At 31.8% G+C, this 23,599-nt stretch overlaps 1 protein-coding gene across 1 annotated transcript in view; it reads left to right on the forward strand.

Annotated features, from left to right (window-relative positions):
* Positions 1-23,599, forward strand: part of LOC130444466 (uncharacterized) — a 177,508-nt gene that overhangs the window by 124,074 nt on the left and 29,835 nt on the right. Inside the window, exon 2 of the mRNA XM_056779591.1 lies at positions 19,145-19,282. The gene's annotated coding sequence lies outside the window, so the exon portion shown is untranslated. The remainder of the gene's footprint in view (positions 1-19,144; positions 19,283-23,599) is intronic.

A 23,599-nucleotide genomic window follows, 5' to 3' on the forward strand; every position in this document is an offset into this window, starting at 1 on the left:
AAATGAAGAGATTTAGATTTTTTATAAGATAACTAGCTCAAATTTTGACTTAAATGTTCTACCCGCCACACATTTGTTAGAGAGTAAATATGAAATTCAATGCATTTATATTTATTCCAATGAATAAAGCAACAGTGAAAAAATTATAACCTCATAACTCTCAAGCAAGACTCTTCGGAACTAGAATCGTCAAGATTGATTACTATTGGCAGATAAAAACAATACATTTGATACATGCCAGCATGAATCTTTTACCTCTGGAGCAATAAGTATTTAAGACCCAGCCATATTTAACTACGTTTTGTGTATCAAACCAGATTTCGTCTATAAACACTTTTGAGTCTTAATACTTAGTGAATACTCCTCCATCTTCGACAATACAACTTTATTCCATATTTCATTCTATTGTCGAGATTTTTAAGTTCGAAATCAATATCTAGTAAAACGCACCAAAGTGTCTCTAAACTAGTCATAATTAGGGTGCAAACACAGTTTACTCTAAAGATGTCCAATGTTAAAACTAAATTGGATTCAGTCCTATTCGTCGAATAGGTTGTAAACTTTCATCAGTATAATATGTAATATCCTCCAATTGTACAATAATAGAATATGGAATTATACTTGATCGTTGATTCCCTTTAATAATGACTGATATCCATTTACTCGTCTTAGGCACTCAAGCATATATGAAATAACCCAATGACATTGGACATGTAAATCTTCGTGACCAATCTCTCGAATGACTGTTATAACACTTTTTTCACTATTCAACTATCTCAAATGATTGCAAAAAGTTATCACGCTTAATGAATTCACGTAGTTGATAATAGAGAGAACAAAATAATAAAATTAAATACGAAAATTCGCAAATCTTGTAGTTAATGCTTCTTTTAAATGATTAGCCGGAGTTTAATCTGAACCACGAGGATGATCCCAGAAGTACCTGACTGAACTATAGATGGCGGTAGCTGCTTGAAAAATACCTCTGTATTAGAAAGTACGCAATCTATACAGCATATGTTTTAATTTTGCGTACGCTACGTTGTTTAGTATTTGTTGGGTAGCGATCTATAGTGAACGTTTTCGATGAATTTAGAAAAAAATTGGTCATCGTTATGTGATACAATAGTTTCATTTGAAAGGCGTTACCACAACCAATATGAGAGATGTATTAGATACTACTCTGAGTGACACTACTCCTTCGTTACCAACCGTAAAATATTGGGTAGCAGAGTTTGAACGAGGCCGTAAGATCTGAGAAGACCAGCATCACAGTGGTCGACCAAATGAGATGACGACTCCACAAATATTGAGGAAATTCAAAAAAAGGTACTGGATGATCATCGAAAAAAAGTGCACAAGCTAGCAGACATACTAGGTATTTCAAAAAGTGCGGTACATACCGTATTAACTGAAAAATTGACAATGGAACAAAAAAAACGTTGTGAAAATGTTTCCATAAAGTGTTTGGCATTGTTTCACACAAACAAAGTCGAATTTTTGAGCCGTTCCATAACTATGGATGAAACGTGGGTCCATCACTTCACACACGAAACAAGAGAACAATCGAAACAATTGACTAAAAAGAGGGAGCCATTTCCAAAGAGGGCAATGACCGTTCCATCCAGGCAAGGTCATGGCATCAGTTTTTTGGGATGCGCGCGGGATAATTTCCAATGACTATCTTGAAAAAGGAAAAACTATCGACGGCGAGTATTTTGCTTATTGCAACATTTGAGAGAAGAAATCAAGCAAAAACGGTCGCAAAAAAGATTTTCCAACAATAAAGAGGTGGTCTTGATGATTCTTTATAATTATGAATAATGTCTAAAAAGGGTATCCAGCTTATTGAACATCACTGGGAAAAGTATATGTAGCTATAAGGAGATTACGTTGAAAAATATTTTTTTATTGTTGGGCCAGATACTTCTGGGACCATCTTCGTAGTAGAATTCTCTTCTTTGTCACGAGAATGGCTATTATAACCGTTTTTTTGAAACTCACCCTGGTATGCCAGTTTTTTGATTGGAACTTCTTTAGAGTTCAAATAAGAAGTATAATTATATAATTAGGGGCTGTATTTGGTTTACTATATTAATGACCCCGGATTTTGTTTGGAATACAGTTAGCTCCTATAATATGTACCTCACTCATATAATCTAAAAATTAGCCAGGAACTTTTTATGCATACATAATTTCAAATATCTCATAATCCTGTTATAGCAAAACAACTCTGACCGCTGATTTTAATTTTACACACAAATCACTTTTGTAATAACCCTTCACTCTCAAAGAATGTAGCCATGTTGACATGTGTATCAAATGCAGAAAAGAGAGTACGAATACAATATGGAAATTTATTCTACTTCTGTTTATTTTCGGTATTTAAAAAAATATCTGGATGATATATGTGACACGCAGGGTGTCCTTCTTATATTTATCGATGTGCAAGAGCTCTATTATTGAAATTTTGACACATAAAATCATTCAAATTTAAGTAGGAGAGCATTCGAAAAACTATAATCATCAACCAACAAGAGAAGTAATTTCAATTCTTAAAATATTTCCACGTAATACCTAAGATAACAAAGAACATTTCTTTATGCCTCAAAAATCGCTTCTGGAATATTTCGCAATAAGTTGCAACGAAAAGTTATTTAGCGTTTCACATGTTGTTTAGTTTACACAAGTGTTGCGTACAATAAATTCTTAGTATTTCCCACCAAAAGGGATTAACGTCTCCTGATCACGATGACCATTTAAAAAGGTCCGTACCCTTTTGTCCAAATATTCATCTAAACTAAAATTATAAGGGACACCATCATGCATAAATTATGAATGTACACGAGTTAGGAGTGGCACTTCAACAATTAGGCTCCAAAACTTGTTTTAGAAAGAAATCCAAATACGAGGGTTTATTTAAAATAAGGTGTATTACTTTATTAGAAGCAGTCTGATCATAGGTCGAAGTCCTCCCGACCATTGTTTGACATTAATTACCACTATATAGATAGTCTACTTTGTATGTATCTGTGATTAAAAGGATCCATTGTTGTTGTAAAGCAGTGGCTTAATATGTAAAAACTAGTATTTTCAGATATCCATTGAGGCTACCATGCACCGACAATATTGTTGTAAATATTTATAGATTATTCTTATACATTTAATCTTTCATTATTATAGGTTCCCCGGGAGTATCTTCACTTGCCTCGCTCCATGTTGATTATTCCAACAACTGATGTTTCCCCTATCTACATCTATTTCTAATGTTTTCTATTGTCCTGTAGCCGATTACACAGAAATGGATTTATTATCCGCAAGTCTGTCTGCTATTTATTTGTCCACCAGAGTAGTCCAAAACCCATTGGAGGTTAAGTTGTTTCCTAGGCATTTCCATGTAAACTTGGATCAAATGACATTGGAGATCAGAACTCTAATGTTGCTGCTTGAATATCAGACAAGATGATAATCTCCTGTTTACGATTTCTTTTCAGTATAATTTTGTAACATTTCTTTCATTCCTAATATGATATTTGGATCCCATTTACTTTTAAAGCTTAGATTTAAAATAAATTTTTTCTAAAATCTTTCGTTATTTCATCGTGAAGCCTATTTAGAGTTGATCATTTTCTGAGGGGGGTTTTGGCTTATCCCTGATGACTCTCTTAATATTCTAAGTGAAGTTTGCTTCAAAACTCAATGTTAATGCATTGCTTAGGTGTCACGGCAAACATTATAAATGTTTACTGACAAACTAGAACTGGTACTTTTCCTAACACATGCGGGTATAAAATATACTAGTTTTGTAGTAATTGTTAGTAGTTGCGGTTGATCAAATGTCCATTATCCATTATTCATTATACCTTCAGGTAACAGTGTGAGAAATGAGAATATATTCCCTTCCTCCATTCTTATATTCTTTTCCCAGCTTTGATTTTCGTTTTCGTTTAGTTTTTTCGAACCAAATCCTTTTCAAACTTCAAAAACTTACTTAAAATAGATGTAGATTTTGTTCCCAATATTTTATTTTGATTAGAAAAACTCACTATAGCCACCACATAAATGTTATATATGTTTATGATGAATATTTCTTACGACTGATTGTCAGCTTCCATTCAAATATTATCGGATCTGTATCGTTAAATTTAAATTTACCATAACAATAAACAACAATTAAGACCTTTTTTTATTTTGAATAAACGTAGAAGTTTGCATAGAAGATTAATTTCTTGAACAGTACAATGTAGAATGATCAGAATGATTCTGTTTAATAATATAAAATCATTGAAAGAAAAGAATGTGCCAAGAATCAATTTTTTTGTTGTTTTAATTCTCATCTTTTCAATTATAAGTAATTATAGAAATAGAAGCAGTAAAGATAAAAGTAAACAATAGTTGTAATGAAGAATACTTGAAGATAGTTCAAAAACATATAACAACATAAAAATAATTGCAGTGTAGCAAAATGTCACCTTTAACCACTAGAAAATCCTAAGATTGAATTTGTTTAATTTATCAACTCTGGTTCAGTTTTCTCAGTGTTTATTAAATAAATTTTCTTTATTGCGACATGCACAAGCTCTGTCCTTCAAAGGATTGAACAGGACGAATATTTATGAGGAGCTCCGAAGGCTGAAGATTTGAAAATAACGGAGCCTAAGCCCAAGTGAGACGTGCGCCCATGTCCCAAGTTCGAGATTAAAGCAAGGGGGATTAATTTAAAAGTTGATTTTAATTAAAAGTTAATTCGGAGACAAGATGATAATAATTTTAAAATTCACGAGCGGGATATCAATGTTTGAAAATTTTTAGTACGTAGTAAATCAAAAGCGTGACGCTTGTCAACTGATTATTGGAATATTACTTACGAGGAATATGTAGTAGAAATTATTTAATGTTTCATATAGTTTATTAGATTTGTTTTATTACAAAAGTCAAAAATGGATTAGACATAAGTATACAGGTAAACTATATAACATTTAGATATTTTAACTATTATCATTGTTAATCAAGCAAAAATCCAGGTTTTTTGTTCATAACAATTTCCCTATTATGCCGTATTATATCGACAATCTGATCTTAAGATCAATCAGCAGCTTGCAGTTATCTAATACATTATGTACATTAATTCAATTACATTTCAACGCATACCAACTTCACCAACCCTTGAGTCTTCTCGCTATTTTTTTATTGTATTGCTAGGAACTCGCCCACAACATGGACCGTGAAGCCGGTTCTGTTCGATTATAATAAAAGAATTTAAAGTTTAGCGAATGCGGTTCTCAGAGAAACTGTTCACATGTTTTTACACACAGGGCGATTTTTTTATATTGTTTTTTAGAATCAATTTTTAGGAAGGCCTTTTTATTTGTTTGTTTATCATCTTTTTGTATAAATAGTCGCTTGTTTATCAGCCAAAAAGGCAGTAAAAAATCTGATGTCATCCCGAAAACATCGGGATAGACAAGTAAACGGTATATTTAAATAAATTAATTTGTTAAGAATTAGATTAGTGTTAATAATTCTTAGTGTGTAGTTTAATGAATAGTAAATAGTTAAGTGTACTTAGTGTGAGTGTGTAAATAAATTAAGTAAGTAAGAAACATTGTGTATAAATCCACCCGACCCTATAATAATAGTTTTAATAAATTGAAAAGAAAACATTACAGTATGATGATTGAATCGTTTATGTAAGTATCTATATCTAGATCCTTATGTGGGCTACTGTTTCGAATGTGCCAAGTACCTTATACAATGTTCCACAGTTCTTTATTCTGATATCTTTGAATGATTTGTAGACACAACCCTGTTGTTGATTACTATATGACCAGATAAGTTTCAGTATATGTTCATGAAGCAGAAACTTGGTTTGGGTACAAAATGGGGTTTGGTCTGGTCTGCCAATTAAATCTTTATATTTAATTTTTGTTTTATTTTCTCATTAATATGATATCTTCAGCGATGCTCACAATCGAAAGTGGTACCTTAGTATTTTTTATTTTTAATTGTCCATTTTACTGATTGATTCCTATAGTTTTTCTCTTGTTTCTCAATGTCTACTTCTCACTGCTAATATTGTACAATCGTCTGCAAAGATCATTTTCTAGGTTAAACATGTAACTCGTATAATAGATGTATAGAATAGGTTCCATTTTACTCTGTGGCACTCCTCCAACAATTTCCATTAGCACAGAGTAGGCTTTCTCTTATTCAATTCTAAAATATATAGATAAGACGTAGAATTCTAAAATATGAGAGAATCTTACAGACAAGTACATCTTGATTCTATGTTAGAGCCTCTTATGCCAAACTTCACGAATGCCTGTGCCACGTCAAGAAATATTATGGAACAGACTTTTCTTTTCCAGCAAATTTTATCACATTCGTAATTCTGATAATCTAATAGCTTCCTCTAAACTTCCACTCTTCTATAAGTGGTTTTAACTGATTTTTTCGAATAGTTTTCACAATACACAGAAAAGAAAGATAAGCTTGTAAGAGAAAACTTTGTGTGGGGGTTTATCTGGTTGAGAGATCATACTGACCTCTGCTAGTTTTCACATCAATGGTACATATTGTAGCCCAAAAGATATATTGATTAAATGTCTTAGCTAAAATATTGGTTTTCTGGGGAAGCAGGTTTCGCCAGTAATGGTATAAAACCTAAGTTTTTTTCAGGATTTATATTTTGTTTTTTATAATTTCTTTAGAAGTTGTGACCTCAATTTCTGTTTTTAGTTGTGCTGTTCCTTGGTTAATACTATCATCACCTTTATTCGATTGGAATTGATGTTTGGCGAATCTATCGGTCTTTTGGGGATATTTTTCGCCCATTTACCATTTGCATTTTTTTATTCCTTCATTAGTTTTCCATAATAAATAGTTTGTGCAGGCATCATTTGTTAATACACTTAGGTAAGTACTAATTAATTCGGTTTTATATCTCTTGATTTCTTTTCCACTTTGGTTTTCTTCTTTCACAAATTTCTTCTGGATGTTTGTTTCCCTCGATTATCTGTCTAATACTAGTAGTATTAATCCATGAATATTTGTTTTTATTACAAATTAGCATCAACCGTATTCTGGTTATTAGCGATTGAGTAAAAATTAAGTGTTTTATCTATAAATATTTGTTAAATCAAGTTTATGATCGAGATCTGTCTAAGGTATCTAATATTGTATTTAGGTCCTAAAATTTCACGTATTTGTGGTAGTGGTAGATTTGATTAGGATCTTTCTGAGTTAAGAGATGGACAATCTGCGATTATGTGTTTTATAGTTAATTTGTAATTGCAGTAGTTACATTTTGGTTCAGGTTTCGCATCAAATAAGTAGCTATGGGTCAGTCGCGTATCGCCTAGACGAAGTCGTGTTGGAAGAACTTAATCTCTGCGCTTTTTCGGTAGTATTGACCATGGTTTAACTAGTTTTTCACTTCACGAAGTTTATGTCTGACCGTTGACCATTTGTTCTCCCATTCATTGAGCACTTAAGACTTTAGGATTGATTTAATATCGGTTGCTTTTATTTCTCAAACAATTCGACCTCTGCATCTAGCCATTCCTTCTTTCTAAAAGTTTTTTTTTCTACTGTATATAAATATTTTGGTAAAGAGTGAAGTAAGTCTAAACGTTAATTTTCATCAATATTTCAAAAGTTAGTAAAAAAAAACTAATTGTAAAACAGAAGGGGCCTAAAATCATCATCATCAAACAATTAGAAACTTAAAAATATCAAAAGGTCTAAGAAATAAGGAATTAAAATAAAATAATATATATACAGTAGGGGTCTTACAGCTTTTTTGCCGCGTCCCGCATTTCGTACTCTATCGTTCTTTCTATCTATCCACTTGTTTACCTGAATAGCTCTATATTTCATATTTTGGCCAATTCCTTCCTTCCAGGTTCTTCAGGGTCTTCCTCGTCTCCTTCTATTAGCGGTTGATACATCAATGCTACGTATACTCGACCTGTTTTTATATCTTCATTCTGTGTATGCTCTGTTTTTTTTTAATTGTTACTTAAAATAATGCAAACAATTTGGTACTTTTTCTATAATATGTTCATGTTCAGTAACTATTAGAACAATTGGTTAATGTTCTATGTTCTAGTCTCACCCTTTTACAATTTACATTTAGTTCACAGATGTTTCTTATGATAAGGGCTCTATCAAATCTGAAGCTTTTTGTGGATCTGTTGGTGGGTTTGACTGTTGATACCAAATTTCTATGTTTTTCGCCACTTCCAGCACTTGTCCCTTAGTAATCTTTTATTTTTAAATGTTTAACATTTAACAACAGGCTTTTTAATAATTTTCAACTTATGAAAAAGTTTTACGCTATTTTTATTAATTATTTACATATTGCCTCAGCCAATACACGAATCAGTGTTGTAAACTATATAAAATTCTATAAAAATTTTACACCCACTTTTGTCCAAATATGCCGATAGAATTTATAACCCTAATGCTGATAATTTCTTTTCTTTTCTTTTCGATTCCTCTGATTAAGATTAAAGAGAAATGAATATGAAAACATATTAACAAGGAATAGAAGTATCATATATAGTTCTACTATATTTCCAGTCAAAATAAGAGAAATTTTTTAAAGGTTCAATATACATTGTATAAAGTGATGTAGTCAGAAAACATAACAAACAGAATATATTTTCATAAAAATTTCAATAGAACAGAGAAATATCAACAAAATACATATGATATCGATATATAAATCAATTTTTATGAATTCTTACAAAAAGTAATTCCATATGTTTTCCTATTATAGTTCAAAATGTGAAAAATTGAAGGGTGTGCCCACGCAAGGTTTTCATTACGAGAAAAATTTGAAATTATTCAGAAGTAGATTGTTTACAACAATTTATCCAACTTTTTATATTAGTTTGAATGTTTTTTTGTTTCTTTGCTGTTTAGATGGAATTCTCTAATCAAATTTTCACTATTAAACAGCCTTGTTTCGCATAGTTTGTGATAACAAATAAAAAATTAGTGGAATATTGCATATTATTGCATGCATTAATTAAATTAATTATTATATGAAACAGAATATCATTGAACTTTTAAATCAAACTTTCAAATTTCACTAATAAATGTCGCTACAAGATAGAAAGAAGATTTATAATTTGACGAAAAAGCCACTAATTACATAGCGATATTATTTAAGAGAATGAAAACGATGGGAAAAATTAATTATATTGATAGCATTGGCTAGAATGTTTATTGGCAGTTAAATATTATTTACTAAATCAAATGAGATTTCATTATTGATTCTGTTCGTCAACGATTCAGTCAAATTGCAGCGGGCTTAAGTCTGATTAGGAAATGTTCCATTTTGCATTTTTTTCATAATAAAATGAGGTAATTATAAAAAAGCTCAAAAACGAACCAATTGGAAATATTGAGAAGTAAAAAATAGGGTAATAAAAGTGAAAACTAACCCTAACAGCGCGCCACTGGTTGAATTTTCCCGAAGTGTGCTTATGTGAAAATATCATTTTATTATGGAGCATATTGGTGACCAAAGTGGAAATAAGTCGTTCTTGATTTATGGCAATTTTTTTATTTTGTTTTAAAATTTCAAACACCCCATATCTCAGCAACTAGGCCCGTAAGGGTTTGTATTCCTATATCAAAATGAATCATTTATTGAGATCTCTCTGTGATAGAGGGTTGTCGGGCGAATATAGAAACACCCTGTAGGTGGAACCAATAAAAAATTTTTAAAAAAGTATTTACAATTACTTGATATGTTAAATTATTATATTTACATATAAGAGTAATATTTTATGAATAAATATGTGTCGTTACAATTATATCTCCACTAAACTCTAAAATTTTAAACTTTAATATACTCAACCACAGAAATTTGAAAACAACTATGAAAATAATGCGTTTACCATCAACATCTTCCTCATTATTTTGACAGCACTGTCCACATATCCTCATATTAACCACCTCACTGTAATAATCACTGAAAGACCTTCGCAGAAAATTAACAAGAACACGGAACAGTGCCCTAATGTACCAACACATTTGTTTAATGTGAATTATATATAAATGTCTTTAGTGTACTAAAAGCCGTATAGATTCATTAAAAAGTAGTAGAACATAATAAGAGATGTTTAGCAGATGTCTCTAATTGTCTTCCGTTCCTTTTTTTTTGTTTTCGTTCCCTAATAAAGTATTCCTTTTCTGTTTTCGTTTGTATCCATGAATGTCTGCAGCAACGTAATTAATCTACGAGGTAAATTGAGTTTAAGCCGTAGCTTAAGACGTATCTTAAGAGAAATGTAACGGACGTAGGATTGAAATACATCTTCTTGTCGTCGGTGACAAAGCAAATAGCAGATTACATCTAGGTGTTCGGTTTATATAGAAGCTTTCTAGCTTGAGTTGCTCTGTTGGATTTAAGTTTTTGATAGGCAGTTCATGAGTCAAATAACAAAATCCTCAAAAATGCTTACTTGTCTTCTACACTTGGTTTACTAAACTTCTTTCGAGAGGTTTTCAGTTAGACAGACATTTAAAAAAATTTTGTTAAATTGTTTGTTTTGTTTTTCAAGAAAAACAGATAGTATAAAAAATTGTGTGTGTCAGCTCCGACGCACGACTGGAGTTTACTCCTTAAGTTCGATAGTCTAACCAGACGCAAAAAGAGTTTATTTAACTTAAAAAAGATTGGTTGATTGCCAGAATATTTTGGGCTTCCTTCATTAAGTTTTTGGAGGTTTAGATTTTTTCCTAGTCAAAGAATATAAAAAAACATTAGAAAATTTATAAATGCATAATTATAAAAATTTTAACCGACTTTAAGAAAATTGATAAAAAAAGGTTTTTATAAACACTTTTTTTAAATTATTATAATTAATTTTTTATTTAAAATATAATATTATCTTAATAATTAATAAAAATGGTTATAAAAAGATAATTATGTCAATAAATCTTTTACATACAATAATAAATAGTACATGAAAATTATTTAAATAAGCTAAAAAATAACTTTTCGAAAGAAAATTATATAAAAACATTATTATAATGAAAAAATATTGTCGATTTTTCTGATAATATTTTCGAATTATTGACTACAGTTGTTAATATTTAAAAATTATTTATAAAATAAATCATAATAACGTGGAAGAATTTATAGACATCGACAAAAAAATTAATTTTTGGTTAGGTTAGAAATTTTCTATTTTATGTGGATCCGCTCGATAATTCATATTGGGTTGATTATCTAATTTTATGTGTTGTTTACAAATATATATTTATATGAACTACATCGATAATTATTAAAATATTTAATAAATACAAATTGCACATGCTCATACATATAATACATGAAATATAACGTACCTTGCAACCACGTGTTTGTTAGATGTTCCGGCAATATCATCTACATCTCATTCTGCCATAGTTATTTGAAAATACTTTCAGTCCACTTTAGCGGAACACAATGATAATGAAACTTCACAATGACAACAATATAAGTATGTTGACACTGACAAATTAGAAAGTTGCGCATCATAGGGTGCGCACCAAAAACGTAACGAGGTCATTCATCGATAGATTTTACTCCTCACATTTTTCTCATACCGGGCTCCTTATATATGCAAATCGATTCTTAAGGAGTAAACTCCAAAAAATTTTTTTTCATCTTTGCACTTCTTAGACATTTTTATATTTTTCGTAACGAATCGTCTTAATTTCAGCTTTCTTGATAGAAAATCAATTTAAAATAATAGGTAAAAATTGACGTTTCGAACTATTTGGGTCTTCATCAAAATACTACTTGACATTGGCAATTTGTGTAATTATATAAATAAATAGATCACCTACAACATGGATATCAGAATTAAAATCTGTTACCTGTTTTAACCAAAAATAGTTATTTATGCAACAAGTGAGTAAAGTAATACTTTTTTCACGAGTAGAACGGTTTGACCTACTCCTACGAATGAAAAAAAATTACTTTACTTACGGGTTTCATACAAAAACTTTCATCAATTTTTATTTTGTAATAGTAATATTAAAAGTACAACTGTGAGCATTATTAATTTGAAGTAAAGAATAAGTTACATTACTATTAGTTCTTGAATTGGTAACTTAACAAGTTCAAAGAAATAACATATATAGTTGTATTAGTACTTATTGGATTGTTGGTAGGGTCGTAAACAATTACAATGTCGTACTAGTTCCCATCAAAATTTGCACTGCGAAATCCATTTTGTTTTTTATTTAGTCGTCTACGTAACCCTCCGCAACTGTGTTGGATTTCCATCCAACGTGCTTCTTTAGTTGAATTATATCACCACCAGAATCAGAGACGTCGAAGAGCGTCAAAATGTAGGCCCAGTGTAGTTTTTTGAATTATGTAAATTCAAATATGTTGTAATAAGCGAGGGTATTTTTGAAAAGGTATTGATACCTACAACTTGATTTTTGCATTTTCCATTTAGATACTGCAAAAAGAAATGATTTGTTTTGACATTTGTGAGTCGTTGGTTTTCATATTTTTTATAAATGTTCACCAAGTATAATCCATTATCAAATATTTCACTAATAACAGTAAATCAACGTTAAACATGAGTTTTTGTATCAGGTACTGTGATAATTAAAACATTTCCGGTGTTATTAATATCGTTACACGTTCATTTTATATAATTTCTTCCTACGCAAAGCTCCTACGATTCCGAATATTAAAGCAACCAGAAAGGATTCTTTAGGTCTATAGGCAACTGATTTATTTTTCAAATCTGCAATGAGTTTCGTCTATTTACTGATGTTTACGTCGTTTACCTAACCATTATAGTGCCTTTCAGTTTTGATTAAGTCGACCAAAGTGTTGAAGACTTTCACATTTTGGATTTAGTTTCAAAGTAAGCTAGTAACACTCTTTCTGTGAAGCTGTTTATGCCTTCTTTAGCACGCCAATCCATAAAAGAATTATATTCTTTTAAATACTGCTCCCTACATTTTTCAGAGAGAAGATTCATAGTCGCTGCAGTTGCCGATTCAACAACATCTGGTGTGCAGTTTAAACTTTCTTCACTATTACTCTCCATCACTAATCATAATACTCTTTTTAATTAAACACAAAACGGATTTTCTTGAACGAATATGAAGAAATAAAAATGTGACAGTTTCTCGGAGAAACGAATTGACATGAGAAAGAAAGCGTTCACAGCCCAAAATATTATAATTGCGTTAAAAAATGACACGTTACGGCACTTTTTTTAACGCAAAAGCGTGAAAAAATGAACCGCTACCGTACTTTTTTTCACGCTTTTTAAACGATTCACAAATTATATTCTTTATAAATGCAAATGAATAAAAAAGAAGGTGAATATTATAACGGATGTAGTTAAAAAATCATTTTTCGTAAGTTATTGTATTTCAAAAATATGTGGCAAAAAAACAGATACTATATCAAATAAGGAACAAAACAGAAACTTAACCTGAAAACATAAAATATTTCTCCTTACCACTTTCCCAACAATTATCGAATTATTTCAATAAATATAATATTAGTATAAGTCATCAAGGACATAATATATTATCCAAATATTTCACTAAACTAAATTATAAAACACTCAATATCAAAAGTATCTAATACTATGTATCAAGTACCTTGTAATGATTCTGGCGCTGTTTACGTACAACAGAAATCTGCATTAACAAACCATTTCAAAAAGCATACATCCATTTATAAAAATTTTTGAAACCGAATAAAATGCAAGAAAAATTTTTAGTAATGGTTCTCATACGAGAAAGCTGTCAATAACAACATAGACCTAAATTTGAGTGAAATTTGTAGTTCTAGTTACAACTAGGAATAATTAAATATTAAATATTTAATTAAATAATTAAATTGATGGCTGTTATTTTATAAAAATATCGAAGAAGCAAAATGGGTTTGACGGAGTAGACTTCATACGAGTAGTGCCTTTTTATTAGCAATATACGAGGATGGTCCCAGAAGTACCTGGCCCAACAAAGAAAACACAAAAATTTTGGAAAAAAGTATATTTATTTTTCAACGTAATGTTTTTTTATCTCCATACACTTTTCCTAGCGATATTCAGTAAGCTCAATACCGTTTTTATAATAAGAATCGTTTAAATCCTCAATTTTGCCATTCAACTGCCGACATCACCTCTTCATTGATGGAAAATCTTCGACTACCGAGCCATTATTTCAAGAGTGGGAACAGAAAATTATCCGAGGTGGCTAAATCTGGCGGATAGGGTACACGAGATAGCAATTCACTCTAATTTATTAATTTAGGCCAATGCAATAATGGATGTGTGAGCTGGTGCTTTGTCTGGATGAAACAACTTAGCCAAATGCGGTCGTTTTTGGTTGATTTCTTCCCTTAAACGTTGCAATAAGTTCGCATAATACTCCTCCTCAATATTTTTTCCTCTTTCAAGACAGAAAATAAAAAGTATCCCACGCGCGTACCAAAAAACCGACACCATTACCATGCTTGCAACGGAACTTTCTTTTTTGGAGCCGGTTCCCGCTTTGCGGTAAATGTCCTGGGATTAACATAAAAAAGGTTTTTCGAAGATATACAACCTTCAATAAACGATACTGAATTTTATTGGAACTCACAAAGCAAAGAATAATGAAGGATAAGTGGAAATTATGCTTTTGAACTTGAATAATTTTAGTTGTACCATGAATATAAAATATGACTCCATGTCCACGTACATATCATTCCAGATAACTTTTGTCACAAATGTGTAAAAAATATCGTATAAAACAGGCTGCCATCTAGCCAATCAGAAGTCATTGAATCATCAGAATTGCAAACTTAAATTCAATTTACTCCTCCTAGTTTAAAAACAAGGTATAGTAAGGAACAAGAAGAAATATTCCATCAATGTTATTATTGAAAATCGATATCAAAGACGATATCTCTATGACAGTCGACTAATATATGGAAATCTTGTAATAAATACTCAAATGCATGTCCTTTTTAAGGCAATAGTTATACTTTTGACGTGAATATAAAAATACTGAATATACCATCTCTCAAAAAATAGATCTGAGATAGAATCTGAAAGCATTTCGGATACTGCATCCAAAAATTAACAGTTGGAAAATCACAGGCTATGTTTCATATTGTACCAAAACAAAACACAACAGAATTTTCTCGTTTGCCATTCTATTGTTGAAAGTTTTAATAATTCTGTTAAACGCTTTTTTTCGTGAGCGGTTGACCGTGACAAAGGATTATTAATGAATTAGCTTTTTTTAAGTGGGTCGGGAAAACAACAGATTTGACGATTTTATTTTCATTGTGATTGACGGAAAGTGGTAAGGGTTTAAGGTGATTGTCAGTTTTCCGCATTGGATTAATCAATATCCCACTTAACAGATAAATAATTTTTTAATTAAATTATTTACTTTTTCTGATTAGTGAGTAATGTTTTGAGAATCAACAATAATAGAGTGGAGCCATTCATTTTAAATTATAGACTACTTTAAATAGTCAAGCTTCGGAATTATATAGTTAATTTAGTTATAATATCACAAGAGCTCTCAAACTATGTATAAAATTTCATGACATTTCGGTTAGTCAAAAAAATTACAGTCATTTAAATGAAGCTACTTTTATCATTTTCAAAACAATAATGTGTGTTAATTTATCATTGCTTTCTTACGAAAAAAATACTGTAAAAGCGGAACAATGGCTTCAAAAGTATTATCAGGACTCTGCTCCTTCGAAAAGAATCTGAATTTAAACATAGTCGTACAGACACCGATGATTGTTAACGTTCTAGTCGTCCAATTGAGGTGTTACTCCAGAGAACATCAAAAAGTACACAAATTAATTATATCTAATAGTGAATTGAAAATTCGAGAGATATCTGAAGCCGTAAGATATCAGAAGACAGTATATTCACAATTATGCATGAACATTTAAACATAAGAAAGCTTTTTTCAAAGTGGGTACCGCATTTACTCGCAGTCGATCAAAAACAACAACGTGTTGAAGATTCAGAATAGTGTTTGGCCATGTTTACATGTAAAAAATCAAATTTTTCGCATCTAAAAGGTGACAATAGATAAAATATGGATTCCGGAGTATCCAAAGGCACAACAGTCAGTTGGTTATGGCTTCAGTATTATGGACTGCGCATGAAATACTGTTCATCGACTATCTCCAAAAGAGAGATACAATCAATAGCGAATACCACATAGAGTTGTTGAATAATTTTAATGCAAAAATCAAGAAAAAACGGCCTCACATGTCGAAGATAGAACCACTGCTTCATCAAGACAGTGCATTGATTCACAAGTCGATGACAACGATAGTTAAATTGTTAAATTGAACGAATTCCACTTCGAAATGCTTCCTCATCCACCGTATAGTCCAGATCTGGCTCCCAGTGACTACTAGCTATTCGTTGATCTGAAAAAAATGCTCCATGGTAAGAAATTTGGCACAAATGAAGGACTTACTGAAACTGATGCCTATTTTGAGGCAAAAGACAAATCCATCTACAAGCACGATATCGAGAAGATAGAGAAAAGTTAGTTAGAATGATTATATTGCTTTTGAAGGAGATTACATTGATCTATTTTTGGCAAAAAATGTGTTTTTCTTAGTTAGTCACACGGCTTATTAAATGATGTTTTATGTGTTTTAGTAAACATCTAAATGTGAATGAATTACATCCCTTCTTAACTAAGTAGCTAGTATTTATTCTCAATCTTCGATTCTACTTTCTTTTCATATAATTATCAAACGAATGATTATTCTCACGATTGACTTTATCACCAACGTAATTTTATTAAAATCTTGTATAGCGAGGTAAACCGTTCAAGATTTCACAATATTCTCTTACCACACAATTTTCTTTGAACACAGTAAATTATGTATCGACAAAAGCGTAAAAGTTGATTGGAAAATTAAGGCTTTACAACACCGACGCGAATACCTTTAGTGAAGGCGTAGTGAATAACCAAAATCAACTCTGGTAGTTGAAACGAACGCTCTAGAGTCGATCAAGAACATCAAGAGGGAGAAAATAACAAACAAAACAGTCAAGCACTAAATGGGACGACAAAAATCGCCAAAGCTGAAATTGCACAACAGATATTACACTTTATACAGATAGATACAGGAAAATATGACGGTCACGAACTCAAATACAAAAAGGACATTCTAGAAATTACGATTGCTACAAGCACACACTTTATGAGATCCTTCTGGAATGACAAGAAATAATAATAAAACTTTTTCTAATAAAATATATAAAAACATAGGCGAAATATTCATTTGTAAGCTTCAAGAAAATATAAGGAAATTAGGCTTACTTCCTATTCTATACTATATTCAAAGAAATTCCCAATAAATCATTTTCCGAAGTTTCAATGAATGCATGTCCAATTTATATCCAAAGACATTCAGTAATACTCTTTCATACCTACTGGTTTAAGACCAAAAATATCAGAAACCTGTTGTAATACCTATTATTAAAGAGTATGCTCTTTATTCTATTACTTGCAAGAATGCTGTAACAGATACACAGCCCCACGCATATGATGCCGCCAGTTATATCTTAATATAGTGAAAACTATAGTGTCAAGGGTACACATGCCACATACCATCTGACGATGTGGGTCATATATTAGCATGGTGACCCCTTTTCAAGCGCGGATCCAGGGGGGTCATGGAGTCATGACCCCCTGAAACCCTGATTAATTAACTTGGTTTTTTGTTTCTTATAAAAGGGCGTAAGTAGGAATGTGTAAAAGTACGAATTATTTTACACCGTGGATAAAGGGAGCCAATACCCCCAAATATTTCGAATATCAAAACAATACCTCATAAAAAAAAAACAAGACTAAGAAGCAGAAGCATCTGACATAAACTGATTAATATGAATTAAATCAAACTAATCGAAAAAAGAAACGAGAGTCGGTCTAGAGCTCTATGGGTGAACGACTTGGGAGTTGGTCTATCGAAAGAATCAACTGTCCGTAAAAGAACTAGTAAACTTGAGTAAAATTGTAAATTTTGTGGGTAAAAGACTTAAAATGCCATATCTTTGGGGAAGGACTCGTCCTAATACTAATGACCCCCGTTTGTCAAGACCCTGGATCCACCCTTGCTCCATTTATGATTGGGTAACCGTTAAACTATTATTCCATATATACGTGGAAGAAAGAGTTAGCTGCAGCTAGATACAGAAGTTTCTACAAAGCTCTGGAATTATTGAAAAAGCAAACATAAGGCAGGATGCTACAATAGAACAGTTGCTTGAATATTGAAGATAGGCGGCGAACTACAAAAGTAATGTAGAGTTGTAATTATTGTGATGTAATAGAGTTTCTGGTGTTAAATTGACTTGTATAATTTTATCCACGAATTTTAGTTTAAATATTTTTATAACTAAAATCAATTACATTAATGGATTAATGGATAATAATAATGGATTAACTTCGAATATACTCAGTTGAATAAAGTACAACCTTACTTATCGTGTTTATCTTGAACACTCATATTATAAGTAGTGACTTAAAAACTTTTCTACTAAGTACCCAATGAGATTTTATATTTTCTTTTAATTATCTTCAGCTTCGAATGGTGGTTTTCCGTAATAGATAAATACATTATATGTTAACTAAAGATGTCACTTGACATGTAATTCTTGATTGGAGTCACTCACTACAGACAGGCTTGCTGGTTGGATTGCAGTATTCATTCCTCCTTTGGGATCATTTTTAGGTTTTAGAATTCCATTCAAGGATTTATTGGAGCATCAAACGCTTCATAATATTTGTAGAATTCAGTTTGACTCACCAACCAGGGTCTGGAAGGTTGTCACTGAGGAAAACCTATTATCAAAAGGGTCAATACTTGTTGTAGCTCATTATCACTTAATAAGCCATCAAACATCACTAGTTTTACCTAAGAATTAGACCGGTTCCTAAAATAAATTTATAACAAGGAAGATGCATCAAAATTTCTGCGCTCTTATTTGGTCCTTTCAAATCTTCAAACACCTAAGAATCCGGAGCTAACCCAGCTGAAATTAAAGAAAGAAACATATTAAATAATGAATATAAAAGCAAAAAGTTGTTAATTATCTTGAGTTTTATACGTTTTTTGCAGATTAGGCGAAAAAAATTTGGTTACTAAGACCATATGGATGATCAACGTTGTGTAACATCTGCTGACCAATTCGCCAATATTTTACTTAGATTTGCAAATAACAGCACGTGGAAAACACTTTAGCTCAGATATAATAAGGTAAGTTCATTCATCAACTTATCAACTTAAGAGAGTTAATATAGTAGAGCTTTAACGATAAACCAAAGTTTGGATAGAATTTTATTGTAGATGAACACGACCAGGGTATCCAGAAACTTTCCCATTAAACAACATATACTATATGTGCTTTATGTCCATCTAACCTAATTTCCTCAATTATTACTACGGTCTACTTGCAATTATTATATAGGTTACGTTGCTGAATGGAAAATTCTATCAATTCGTAGAAAAGAATAAAACGTATAAAGTTAAAACTGATGCATACTAATGTCAACTCTTGTGACGGCAATTAAAAAAAAGTTTGTAGGTAGCGGTTTTTTAAGATTCATAATCGGTGTCATCTTCAAAGGTAGCTAATTTTCTTAGAATAAATATTGAAATAAAATCTCATATCTATAGTTCGCGATTGGTGAAAACCACCCTGGATACTCTGTATATAAAGGGTAGTGCTTGAATTATGACATTGGAAGGTACCATAATTTTTGCAGATTGGTGATTAATTAGTATATAAAGTGCTAGACGTAGATTTTACATTAGTCTGATACCAATTATGTAAACTCCACGTCGTTTGGCTAATCTACTAGAAAAGGATGATACAGTCCGATATCCTGTTAGGTCTTGAAAATCGAAGAGTAATCGATCTGATATCGCAATTAGTCATAAATCGGTGCTATCATCTTAGTTTAATAGAGAACCATCATGAGCAACAAGGATCGTTTCTATTTCTATAAGAGTAAGCAGAATTATAGCTTTGAGAGTACCAAAAATCCACGAAGAGTAATGTCACTGTTCATAATTACTGTATGATGTGGTGTTTACAATGGACCTATTTTTTTGAAATCGCATTGAAACTATGTAAACGGTGAGAGCTACAGAACAATACTCAACGACTTTCTCCTGCCTCATCTGACTGAATAACGACTGGAGAATAAGCGGTTTCAAAAGAATAGAGCAACAGTGCATTCTGCATGAACAACCGAAATGCATTTTCGAGTCACTTTTGTTAATTTGCGCTGGCCACCAAGAGTGCACGATTTTTTTTTTGGAAGATATCCTGTAGTCTTTGTCAAAAAGCCTAAGACTCTTGAAATCCTCAAAATAAATATTCATCAGAAATGCGGAAATCTATCGTCAGAAAATCTACAATGAGTGTGCACTTACTTCACCGATATCATTTGTTCCACTTAATGGAAAAATATTCAACAACTAAACACAATTTAAAAGCAAAACTATTTTTTTATTTATAAAATAATTAAAGTCAATTATCAATAACTTTTACTCCAACCACGAATCTTATATCAATCTAGAAGTTCGAAATAAATATTTTGAACCTTATTCTAGTCATACTTCATAAGAGAAAACAATTGTATTACGTATCCTGGAAAAACTAATTCCTATTAACACTAGCCCATTTGGGATAGTTTTTGGTAAGTGAAAATAAGAATCTAATGTGTCCCCTTTTCTTGTTGGGGCACTGGGAATTCGCAATGGTCACTTCTTTACTACGTTTAAGATGCTCGAGCTACCAAAGATCTTCTTGTCATATTTCTCAAGTTAATACTCCGGAACTCCGTAATGTATTAGGTAAGGTTTCGTTATCTAGGTAGCAGAATCTACACGCTAGATTCTCTACTAAACCTAGCGTCTCAGGTGTCCATTGAAGCGTCAATACCTTGACAAGACTTCTGTTAGTATTCGTAAAATGTTCTTATTTAGGATGGATACATTAAATAGATCTTATTGGGTTATAGGTTCCTAGGAGTATATTTACATGTGCCAAACCCTATAGATTGATCTAGCAATTTTTTTACCTCCTTCTCTAGTATTTTCTCTATTCCACAGAAGAGTTGAGGTCTTAGCGATGGTTTATCCGGCCGTACTTTAGCAAATTTATCTCGTGTTTTATTTTGCTCTTCCAGCTATATTCTATTTACCTAGTTCATTTAACTAGTTCGGGAATTCCCAAACCAGACTGTATTTTATAACATTGGAGCTCAAAGCTCTAATGGCTGCTTACCCATCGAAGAAGATAATTATTGTTTGCGATATTTCCTCTCCAAGTTGAACTGGACGCATTTTCGATTGATGCCTGAAAAATAATTGGGTTGTTGTCCAAACTTTCATAGTATTTGGTTTTGGCACAGAAGATTCCTATTAAACTCTATTTGGTGATGATTTCAAGTCATTCTCTGTTCGGATTAGAGACTCTGAATGAAGATATATTATGCTGACTTCTTCTTCTTCTTAGAGTGCCATCTTCGGACAAAGCTTGGTGACTATCAGGACTATTTGTATTTTATTCACAGCTGCCCTAAACAATTGGTTTGATGTGCAATTAAACAACTCGTCCTATACCTTTCTTTCCCTCTATTTTTCCCTGCATAATCAATCTCTTGAATTCGTAGCTTTGTCCCCTCATAATATGATCGAAGTACTCTAATTTGCGGGCTTTTATGGTAGTCAATAATTCTCTTTGTGTTGCCATTTTACGTAAAGCTTCTTCATTTGCAATTCTATCTATCCATGATATTCGTAGAATTCTTCTCGATGTCCACATTTCAAAGGATTCCAGTTTTTTCATTATTGATTTGTTAAAAGTAGCTCCATTCCCAACAAAAGGATCAAGTATATGTAACATTTTATAATTCTCTTTTTCAATTAGTTCTTCAAGTTTTTACATCGAAAGAAGTTATTCATTGCAAGCAGTTTCAATTTTATCTCTTCAGTGCTGTCATTTCTCGAATTAATCCAAGTCTATAGAGTTTGTAACTGTGCATTCTGATCTTGCATTTTCGAGAAATGCATATATTTAGTTTTATTCAAATTCATGTGTATTGCTCTCTGACTCTTCTTACATGTAATTCTTTGAAAGTCTTCTATATTCTCCGCTATTAAGACAGTGTTGTCAGCATATCTTATGATATTAACTGGGACTCCATTTACTCGAATACCCGCTTCCTCTTCTGCTAGTGCTTCCTGGATAATTACTTCCGAATATATTAAAAAGTATTGGTGATAATATGCAACCCTGTCCTACTCCCTCTATATTCATCTTAGCTCTCTGGTTATGAGAAAGTGTTTCAATTATTTTGAGGTCTCTGGAATCTATTTGTAACTCTTTCAGTATCTGTATCAATTCTTCTTGTCTTCATTATATTGACTAGTTCGGTCTAAATACGTTGGAAAATACTCCTTTTATTTAGAAAGTGTGAATTGATAATGATTGGCCACTGTTATATTTTCCAGAAAATTCAATATTATTCGCGGCATACGAGGTCTGGTTATCAAATAACGCGACAGGCTACGAAAAAGTGTTTTATTATAAAAAATATTCTATATTCGCATGCTCCCCTTCAATATATTCCCCTCCCCTCGCTACACACCTTTCCATACGTTTTTTCCATTGATCGAAGCAGTTCTGGAAGTCTTCTTTGGTGTGGGCCTCTTTCAAAGCAGATATTTTTCTAACCTTTCAAGGAAATCTGAACAGACCCGTTGACGCAAGAGCTTTAGGTCAAAAGTCAGATTTTTTGGTATCAACTTTTGTCATGTGTAATTTTTCGTGTAAAATTTTTCTGATCGTTTCTTAATCGGCGTTTACAGCCTCGACAATCATCCGATCATCCTGATTTTGGTTACTGTTTCCGGAGTTGAAACGAATTCGTTCTCGCAGTGTTGCCAAAACTGACAAATAGTAAGTCTGGTTGACAGTCTGACCCTCTGAAACCCATTCAGTCATCACCATTCCGTTTAAGTCGAAAAAAACGATCAACATTGCCTTGAATTTTAATTTGCTTTCTCGGCTCTCACTAAAGCGCTTACACCACTCTAAAACACGCGCAAGAAATAGAGTATTGTCCCCATAGGCATTTTGCAACAATTTATATCACTGAGTCGGAGTTTTTTTTAATTTAAAGAGAAATTTGAGATTGATACGTTGCTCCAGTTTTTCGTCACACATTCGTTACAAACCGCTACTGCACAAATACTATAATAACTCGTTATTTAATAGCCAGACCTCGTACAGTCAAAAAAAGGTATAAAAAAGCTTTGAAAAATATGTAGTTAATTTTTCAAAAGAAGCTAGCAGTAAAAATTCTCTGGAATTATTGATAGAGTTGAATTAAACAAGGAAAGCATATGTATGTTTTAGAAGTTTGAAAAAAAGAAATCTATGATTACAATTTCGTAGAACTAACATATATATGTAACATATAATTAAATGATTTATCTTCTCTGCTCCGGCATCTCACACAATTCAAGAGAATACAGAGAAACTTATCTGTATATATTAGT

This window comes from Diorhabda sublineata, chromosome 5 (assembly GCF_026230105.1).
Source record: "Diorhabda sublineata isolate icDioSubl1.1 chromosome 5, icDioSubl1.1, whole genome shotgun sequence".
NCBI lineage: Eukaryota > Metazoa > Arthropoda > Insecta > Coleoptera > Chrysomelidae > Diorhabda > Diorhabda sublineata.